Source organism: Neolamprologus brichardi, chromosome 1 (genome assembly GCF_056152115.1).
Source record: "Neolamprologus brichardi isolate AB-2024 chromosome 1, ASM5615211v1, whole genome shotgun sequence".
Lineage (NCBI taxonomy): Eukaryota > Metazoa > Chordata > Actinopteri > Cichliformes > Cichlidae > Neolamprologus > Neolamprologus brichardi.
In genome coordinates this window covers 7,495,096-7,505,286 of record NC_142104.1, presented here as the reverse complement: position 1 = coordinate 7,505,286, position 10,191 = coordinate 7,495,096, and positions in this window count along the sequence as shown.

The following is a 10,191-nucleotide window of genomic DNA, read 5'->3' as shown; positions in this document are numbered from 1 at the left end:
ACAGACATATGACTACTGTTCCTTTTATTAATTGTGTTTTTTGTAAGGTGACCTTGGGTTTCTGAAAGGCGCCCTCAAATAAAATGTATTATTATTATTATTATTATTATTATTATTATTAGACATGGGACAATGACCAGGGAGACAAATGATAAGACCATGGAGATTAGACAGGCTGCAAAAGGAGATGCTGATGACAAGACAAGACCAGGAACAGACTAAACACAAAAGAGAATTAACATAATAAAACAAGAGGCAGGAACTAGAAATAACAAACTCAGACACTAGAGAATACTAACTACAGAAAACGAATGCAGAACTAAAACATGAAAATCTCTTAAATCCCAAAGAATGAATCACACGGTCATAAACCCAAAAGCTAGGTCCAAGACCCAGGACCATGGCAGCTATGCTCTGAATCATGTTGCTGGGTTGGTCCAAAAAACATACCTGTGAAAATATGGAGATGTCTAGAAGACAGAGCAGTGGACTTTTTGACCAGACTGTTTAACATAAACCTGGTGAGTGAGAGGATGGCACTAATAAAGGTTAGTGCCAGAGTTGAAGATGTTGAGGCTTTCATTGGGACTGATCAGGATGGACAAAATCTCAGGTTGAGCAGTTAGAGAGATGAGAGACGAGGCTCATTTGGACATGTGCAGAGAAGGGACAGCGGATATATTGGACTATCTATGAACAGAGATGGGCAGGAACGCGTTACTTGTAATGCGTTACTGTAATCTGATTACTTTTTTCAGGTAACGAGTAATGTAAGGGATTACTTTTGCAAAAACGGTAATTAGATTACCGTTACTTTCCCGTAGGAACGCTGCGTTACTGCGTTACTAAAACCGTGATTTTTTTGCGAGAATGTCTCATGACAGTGACGTCAGCAAGTGCTACGTGTGTGACAACAGCTTTGTGCAGATCAACAATGGTTAATATATCGAGTGCGGGAGAGAGTATGAGCGTGCAGCGTTTAAAGCGTGGAAGTACTGACCTTACTTTGAGTTTGATTCCATAAAAAGTGACAAAAACATTAGTGTCCGTTGTGCGTGGGAAGAAAACTTCTTTTTACACCGATACATAATGGGAAATTCACAGAGAAACTTGCGGATTCTTCCACTGACCGCGGCGGCACACCTGCACCAGGGAAAACCTCCACCTACCTCACTCCTGCTTTACAGGTGAAAATAGAGCAACAGGACTGCTGAGTCTTTGACGTTATTTATTTTCTGCTGTGTTTTACTTGCATCTATTTGAAAGACTGAGTGTAAACACACACACAAAAAAAATTATGTGCTGGAATGTGCAGAAAATAGGTTTAAATATTAAACAAATTTCTTCCAGTCAGAGAATGGTGCATATAATTAAATTTTTGCTTGATGCATAAAGTTAAAAGATTAAAACTAATAAAACAAGTTTTAAAAAGGGACTTTTCCATTTGATTACATTTTGTATGATGGATTATGTAGAAAAAGTAGAATTGGGCTGAAAGATCTATCGCTTTATCACCTATTCAGGTTGTAAATCGTGTTTTTAAAAAGTAACTAAGTAACTAAGTAATTAATTACTTTTGAAAATAAGTAATCAGTAAAGTAACGGGATTACTTTTTTGGGGAAGTAATTGGTAATTAGTTACTGATTACTTTTTTCAAGTAACTTGACCAACACTGTCTATGAATCTACTGATCTATGAGCTCAGTAAAAACGTTTCGAGTGAGTTTATGGTTTCAGTTGCTAGTGTCATTTTTAATTAATACATTGTGTTCATTTAGTAAATTAGGCTCCCGTTTAGATGTTGATAAAGTATTGAATGTAAAAATTCTGAAGGTTCTCAGTTAGCTCTGTCCCTCAGCTGCAATGACTGGTCTGATAAATCAAGATAGTGGTGGTGGCTCACTTTCAAAAATGTGTGTGTTCAGTGGGTGAATTGAAGACACAATCTAAGGTAGTTTGGATAAAAGTGGTATATAAATGCAGTTTGTTTACAAGAAGCTTTCAGAGGTAAAATTGCCCGGTTATTTACACGAAAATAAGATTTGCGGGAAAAGTCTGTCAAAATAAAAATCCAGCAGCGTAATACAAACACTTATTTACTGCTTTTCTATTCTGTTAGTCATCTTGTTGTGACCCATCAGATTAGTTTTTCTATGCCTTAACTGGAGTCTCTACAGCTGATATGTAAACCATATACCTACCTGCTGGTTTAGATATTTATGCAGCATTTACAGCTCAAAATCTCTTTCCACAGACACATCTAAGAGTTTCATTAGAGAGATCAGAGATCATTTGTGCCTTGCTCACTAGTGTACATATTGTGTTAAGATTTAAATGTAAATTTTGATCCAATATTAAATGCACCATATGCAGCTATATATGATAGCTGTTACTAACTTGCTGTTACTATATAACGCACATTTGTGTGACATACCATGACAAAACACACACACATGCACGGGCACACAAAATTCATATCTTTGGTCAGTCTGTCAACTCTCACACCCCCATCAGAGGACTTGGTACGGCCTGCTATGGGACATCATTATAAAGAGTAGATGTCTTACATAGAGGCAAAGCTCTCTAATCCGAAGGCCAGATAATTCGAGTGCAAAGAGGATTAGCTCCACCCCAGCAGAGCCATTGGCTAAATTTAGCCCCCTTACTCTCTGTCTTCACCAGTCTCCATTTAACCCCTCCTCCAAGCCCCACCTGTGACTGCCTTCACCCATCCATGTAGGGACACTATCCACCAATCACACATTGCAGTTCTTTATTACGCCATCATGACATCTACAGACATGCGCATCCACATAATCCACCCTCTCGGCCTGTTATTCTGGCCCTGCCTCCTGTCAGCGTTAATGATACTGTGTCACAGCTGCGCACACTTGATGTAGACTCTAAGAGTGAAAATTTGTGCTCGGGTTTTACACTTTGCAATGTCTCCGTCCTTCATTTGCAGAGCTGTGTCCTCTGGCAGCACAGTGAGATTGCAGCTGATGATGCCCGCCATAGGCCTGCCTTAGGAGGAGGGGCAATCCCTGCAATGAATTGAGGAGACGTCTCATGCAAATATCCAGGAAATGAATGGCTTCCAGGGGAGGATTCTGGAAAGGCGTGATAAACCCACTCTTGCATCCCTTTTAGCATGAACTCACTATTTACTGCTTTTACCTCCTATGAAATCTGTATAGACTGCAGGACCAAATAAATTTTTATTTCCGTGACATTTAACATCCTTGCAACCTTGCATTATTGTGGAATTAAAGTTTATTTTTGAGCCATTGTCATACAAAGAACTACATTCTACTATATGTTTTGCATTGACTTAGGTATTGACTTGGGTTAGTGAAATTCCTTGCTTTCTCTCCTTTTCATGTCTAATGCGAACTCAATTGTTGCAGCTGTTTGTTTACAGTCTGATTTGCTTAAAATACTGTTTATAAGACCCTCAGGGCTTCTGCATCTTCAAGTGTCAGTTCTTTTCAGCACTGCAGCTTCCTTTTGTTGAGTGCCTCATCTTCTATATATGTGGGCGCAAAATAACTTTAAGATAACAAGGCGGTGAAGAATACAGCAAACAAAACCCTGCTGGTACAATTACTGAGACATAGCTTGGTGTTTTTTCTCATCTGCTGGCTGGGCCTTAATGGAGTCAGTGCTACATAGCTTAGAGACGACGCTCCACATGATTGTGGGTCTCCAAGTTAAAGCCGAGTCTTATATGTATATATCATTTCCCCTGTTCTTCATATTTGCCTACAGTTGAAAGATAAAAAACTATATATAAAAAATATGATCCAACCAACTTTCTCTCAATCTTGTAGAAATGGTAATAGATGAAATTTATGAGTTTTTTCTCCCAGCTGAGTAAACATTGTTTTGTGGAGTATATTCAGAAGCAGAAAAATAATGGTTTTACATACAAATTTTCGGGTGAAATCTAAGTGAGGCCTCTTTGTTTATTTCCCCAGCTGTGCTTATCATGAATTATTAGTATGGAGTTGCTGTGCCTTCATGCCTCCTGTTTGCTCCTAATTAAAGAGGAAAGATCTGAGGGAGTTAATCTGCTGAGCTTTGGTGAATGGAGATGGGATGTGGTGGCGGGTGGGAGACGGCCAGGGTCCGACCACCGCAAATCCCAATCATCTGGTTGGACACGCCGACTTAGCTTAAGTCACCTGACCTGCTCTCTGGCACGGATCCAGGACTGCATGCAAAGACACACAGAAGGGTGAAGAAACAAAGCAGTTGGTTAACTTCAATTCCGGGTGTGAACAAAGTGCAGTCACGGTTTTGCGTCGCTGGAGTCATTTGAACTGGTCAAAAACTGCTCTGATTGGTGGAACACACACTGAGTTTATGTGACAGTGATTTGTACTGTGGTGTGTTTCGACTGCACAGAGACAGTAAATCCCAGGTGATGAGGATCAAATGGACTTACTGACCTGCAGCGCCACAGATACTGACATCTTGTGGGCACTGAGATTATTGATAAATGCTTTTAATTACAAAAACATTATTGATTTATGTCATCGAGGTCTTTATTGTGACCTTTCACAGAACACTGTGGAAATAAGCTACAGGAGGCCTCGTGTCAGGCTCACAGGAAATACTCGTAAATGTTAATTTTGGTATTTTCCTGGCATTTGTTGATACTAAACTACAAGCATCCACATATTCATCACACACAATGACTGTGGGGTGGCAGTTTGGATGTCAGCCAGTCCATTCAGCTGAATGACAGCAGCATGACTGGTGCACTGTTATCTGTGCAATTATACCACACTGTATCATGATAATAAGGTACACTTTGAAGTTTGGAGCTTTTTTTTGCACACCGAGATGAAGAAAATAAGGATCTGATGGTAAGAATCTCACACCCGGAGTCAATTTAAAGTTGACAGTTACAGAGAATTGGTATGAAGTATCCTGAGAATTGTTGTACCTGTAAGGTAAGCATGTGAAAAGCTCTGCTGTAACAAATGGTGGGTGGCAGCTGAGTGAACAGTGCTGCTGAGAAAACAGACAGCTACAGCCCAGAGGAAGCTTTTATCTTTATGGTGTCAGAACTTTTTATGCTGAACATGTGTCAACTTTCCCAAAGTAACAATGATATGAAACTTCAAAGAACAATAGTCAGAGCATCTTATGGCGCGATATATATTTTTTTAACATACAAGCTGTGTATTTACATAGAGATTTTATTCATTCTTTCCTTACATTTAATCTAAAACTGCATTTATCAATATGGTTATATTAAAGGTTAAATGGCTATATGTTATTTCTGAGGGATCAGCCATAATCAAAAATAACAAACAAAATAATAACCTCTTCATCTTTGAATTCAGGTGTTTACACTTGCTGGTATATAAAATCCAACACCTAGTCATGCAGCCTCTCTTTACTAACGTTTGAAAAATAATGGGTAATTCTTGTGGGTTCGTTTAAATCTAGTATGGTAGTGTAATCTAATGTGGATGTGGTTCCCAAATTTTGGGAACTACAGCAACTCAGCTGAGAAGTGTTAGACTATGCAAAGTTACAGAGCAGGGTTGCTGAGTGCTGCTAGGCATGGTGCATTGCTGTTGCCTACAACTATGGACTCATCTGGCATTAACATCTGCATGAAAGCGTGTACCAGGAGCATCATGTCATTTTCCCATGGGTAACCAGCTCCTGAAGGTTAATGTGTACTGGCTTAAGTGACTTAAATGACTGAAGACTTAATAAAAATGCTAATTTTGAATGCAAATTTTGCTTGAGTGTTTACCTTAGACACTATATAGAGTGGTAGTACATACATTTTGTCTTTAACTTGTGTTGTGGACAGAAATCCAGCAGCGCTGCTTTAAATCAAGCTAGCATGTTATCTAAATCAGATTTTGAGCAAATTTTGACACAAAAAAATTTACATGATGCTGCAAAATATAACAGAGCCTTATTTTATTAAGTACAAATAACCCTCATAATTAATCTTTTACCACAAGTGATGATAATAATAATAATAATAATAATAATAATAATAATAATAATAATAATAATAATAATAATAATAATAATAATAATATGAGTTTACTAACTTTCACCTTTCTAATAATTATCAAAGCCACTAGATGGCGTTGTGATAATGACACTAAGGGTGTGTAAAAATGGCCTCCGTTGGCTTGTAATTTCCTGTTTTGTTTAGTTTTGTACCTAAAGGTAACCATATCTGGCTGCGATGCGGTTTTAGTTGTGGCTTGCAAGCTTTCTTAGCACACTGCACCTTCAGTCAATATGGGTGGACTGCACAGACATAGACACCTTCTAATTAATTGTAAGTAACGTAACGGTAAAATATTACAATTTCATTTGTCCAACCTGGAACACAGACGTCTTTGGTTGGCTGTCGAGGCAGTTAATTATAATTAACCACACAACTCGCCATGCTATTTGTCAGGCAATTGCATTTAATATGTTTGAAATCGCCATCAACACTGCAAACACAGGCAGTCCAATTCAGTGCCTCAAATAAGCTCAGGTCATTTTTGAAAAAGACTTAGCAGTCTAGTCACTTGGAGTGACTTTAAACCTTTTATTAACTAAATAGATGCCTCAGCAAATAAATACCCTATTGTATAGCTATGGAGAATACCGTTTTTGTAGTATAAGCATGTTTTTATTTCTACTGTAAAGTCCCAGACACAAAGGCCTAGAGACTGGTTAGAGACCTACACTGTGTGTTAGTCTGTGTGGACTGAATGACTTTTTAAGTCAGCCTCAAGTGGCTTAGATGAGCTGTATGCACGAGTGTCCTGTGGAGTCAGTTTTTGTAAATTGGCAACTATGACTGCTTTGTTAAACAAGGTTAAAACTAAAAAATTGAACCTCAAGCAAGATCCCTGGAGCGTTGTGTGTTTATAAATTTAAAAACCACAAACAAAAGAGCTGCTAAATTGACCTTGAGTATTAAAACCACTTTCAAACATCTCCCCACTGTGGCTGTTTGGACTGCAAACATTTCCCAGCGTAGCTTTAACTGTATATAAACAACAAAGGTCAGAGTTAAAAGACTTGTGGACACTGGTGCTGAGTGAGAGGGTCCTTCCATTGAGCTGTGAGGCAGTTTATTCTGAAGGCACTTCAGCCAAATGATATGCCTCTCGCTCCTCTCTCTGCCACCTCCTCCCTCCTCTTGCAACTAGTGCGTTTTTGTCTCTCTGTCCAAGTGTTTACTCAGGATGGGGCTTTTTTTTCCAGCTCTATCTCTTCCATCCAAATCCTCCAACTTACAAAACCTTCTTTTATCACCACACAAAGGCAGCTATGTACTTCTTTGTGTCATGCTTGTTACCCCGTCTCACTCATGTTCTGGCACTCTGTAGACCGCCCCTGCTTCATCATTCCCCCCACATCCCTCCACTCCTCCTCCAGGCTGCAATAATGTGTCTAAGTGCAGCTCGGTATGGCTGTGAATGGGGGCCCTTTTCAATACCACCTGCCATTTATCTAACCCTCGGCTGGTTACAGGTGCAGGAGAGAGGCGTAGCTCCGAGCCCAGATGCTTGTGATGGCTGGCAGGCCTGGATCCCTGCTGGGCCTCCAAAACAACTTTTATGCGGTTCAATTTCACGTACAGTGATGGAAAGAGTACGCCTGTTGTGTTGATGACACCGTACGCATGTGTTTGATGAGGTGCCAGCGTCTGTGCAGAAAGGTGAGCTTTAAAGATGGTAGTAAGTTTTATGTCTTTGTATGAGTTTCAGGTAAAATCTTAATAGCTTTTATTTCAGGTTCAGCTTTAAATATTTAAACATTTTCTAGTTTCTAGTGTTTTTATATGTATGTTTATGACATCAAAGCTTTCATCTTTTTCCAGCGTGATCAGTATTTTCATTTTTGTGAAACGACAAAAATGGAAGCACAATAACCCACGATTCCCAGAATTGTGCAGAAATTTAGTCTAAAAATGTTTTATTTATTTTACGCCCATCTATCCATCCGGTTCTGCTGCAGCCAAAGACACACCATTGGAGATTATGGGGTATTTATTGTGATTTTCTCTTTCTGGCAAGAGACATTTACTTGCACAAGGCAGCAGAGTGGTCTGATTTATCAGTAATGCTTTTGTCACAGCTGTGATCCATAACAGCAGATAATCTGTGGATGGAGTGAAACAGCCTCAAACTCAAATTCTGAGCTGGGAACTGATACTCAGAAATATTTTTTTCATTCTGACGGGTCAGTCTGTCCATACAGGCAACCAATCATCTATCTAGACTCTTAGTTGGTTCATGAAGTTACACAGTAGATTTTCTTTTAAAAAGATTTTCACTTATCAAGATTTCTTTTTTCCTGCCCCAGGGACACTGTGACATTATTAAAAGTGATTCCATCCCGAAGTGTGGCCTCACATGCCAGCAAGGCTCAGCTGAAAAACACTGATTTTTCTTCATTAGCTCAGTTCATGTCACTCTAAAGATCCAGAAATAACTCTGGCTTGATTTTAAACACATAAGCATGCATTATCCTTTTTTTGAATGAGGATATGTGATGGTATTTGCAAGCTCTAATTCATTTTGTTGATGCCCGAAGGCAAATAATAGAAGCCACATACAACATACATTTATTTATTTATAAATCTGGCCGGCTAAAGCCAGAGGGAATGAAAGGTCCTTTTCAGTGCTGCCCTGATTTGTATCAGTATGTATAAGAATGATGAAAGGTAAGGTTATTCTAAACACTGCATTCTTTACAAGACTGAGTAAACCGAGCACACAAGGTCTTATTTTTTTGTGCTCTTTTTTTTCTTTCTTCCTGTTGACATTTAACACAGAAAGAGACAAATGTATTTCATGGGTTTGGAAACTCTACTTATGTTTGCGTTTGCAGCATTTTGGAGGGGGGTGTTATAAAAGTTTCAAACAGCATTCCTTTACCAGTATATTGTATATAATGTGTTGGGAACAGAGATCATTGCAGAAAACCTCCTGTGCCTGCAGAGGGCAGCTGAAACCACAGGAGTTTTTCTTCGCCCCTCTGCCTGGAAGGGATTTGCAGTCATGATGAGACAACACTGAAACTCGCTGTTCTACATTATAAGCATCTACCTAATGTTTGCACTGCTGAAAAATGAAAGCGCCTGTGCTTCACAATGTAATGTCAGGAGATTGTACTTTTCACCTCTCATCACTGGGTCCAAATCAGAGATCATAGATAGTCTAAATCATAGATCACTTTTTGATACATTACCAAACTGAAAAAGGGGAAAGCAAGAAAGGAAGCTTAATGTGTTTGGAATCAGTGACCTTTACCGTACTGTATGGCGTGCAACCAATATGGATCAAATGAATTCAGTGTCTTTGTGTAATGCATTTTAATCTCTGTGTAGCGTTACTAACAACTAATGTTGCTACAAGACGTGATTTATAGCAGCCCTGTGCAGAGCAGTTCTGTGACTTCAGCAAAGTAATAATAGAAAAGTAGAGTCCGCCCAGCACATAAAGGTCACTGTAGTTCAGAGAAGCTACAACTTAAATTAAGCAAAATGTGCAGCAACCTTCACTTAATTTCTTCTTTAGCCTTATTACAGAAAGCAGTGGATCACTGTCTGTCAGCTGAGCAGCAGTTAGTGGTTAAAGTTAGTGGCTTGAAGCGCTCCCTTCAAAATAAAAGTTTATATGGTGGAAGATGGGGTTTGCTATGGTTTCAGCGTATTTGACTACAAATAAATTAGTAACTACAAGATTACATTTATAGTTAAATCATCTGGATTTGTGTGATTATGTTTTGGGTAGTTAAATTTTCAATATGCTGATGAATTTTACTGTATAAAATAAAATCAAAGTTACCCCCCTTCTTCTTCTAGTGACAATTTGTGAACTATAAAGTTATTTTATTTCTTTTTACTTAATGAAAATCAAAAATGGAGACTTTGAATAAGTGTTCCCCTGGTGTTACACAGAGCAAAGTGCTTTGTGTGTGTATGTTGTGGATGTGCAGTTTCAAGCGCTATTTTTTTTAAAATTCTGATTATGATCTGCTGTCAGTGCTGAGTGTCGGGAAATGCATGATAGTTGTACTGAAAAATAAAAATAAAAATACAATTATGTTGCAAGTTACAATAATTGCCATGTAAGTGACATCATTCCCAAATAATCTGACCCATCATAGGACCAATAAATGTAGTACTCCCAACCATTCCAT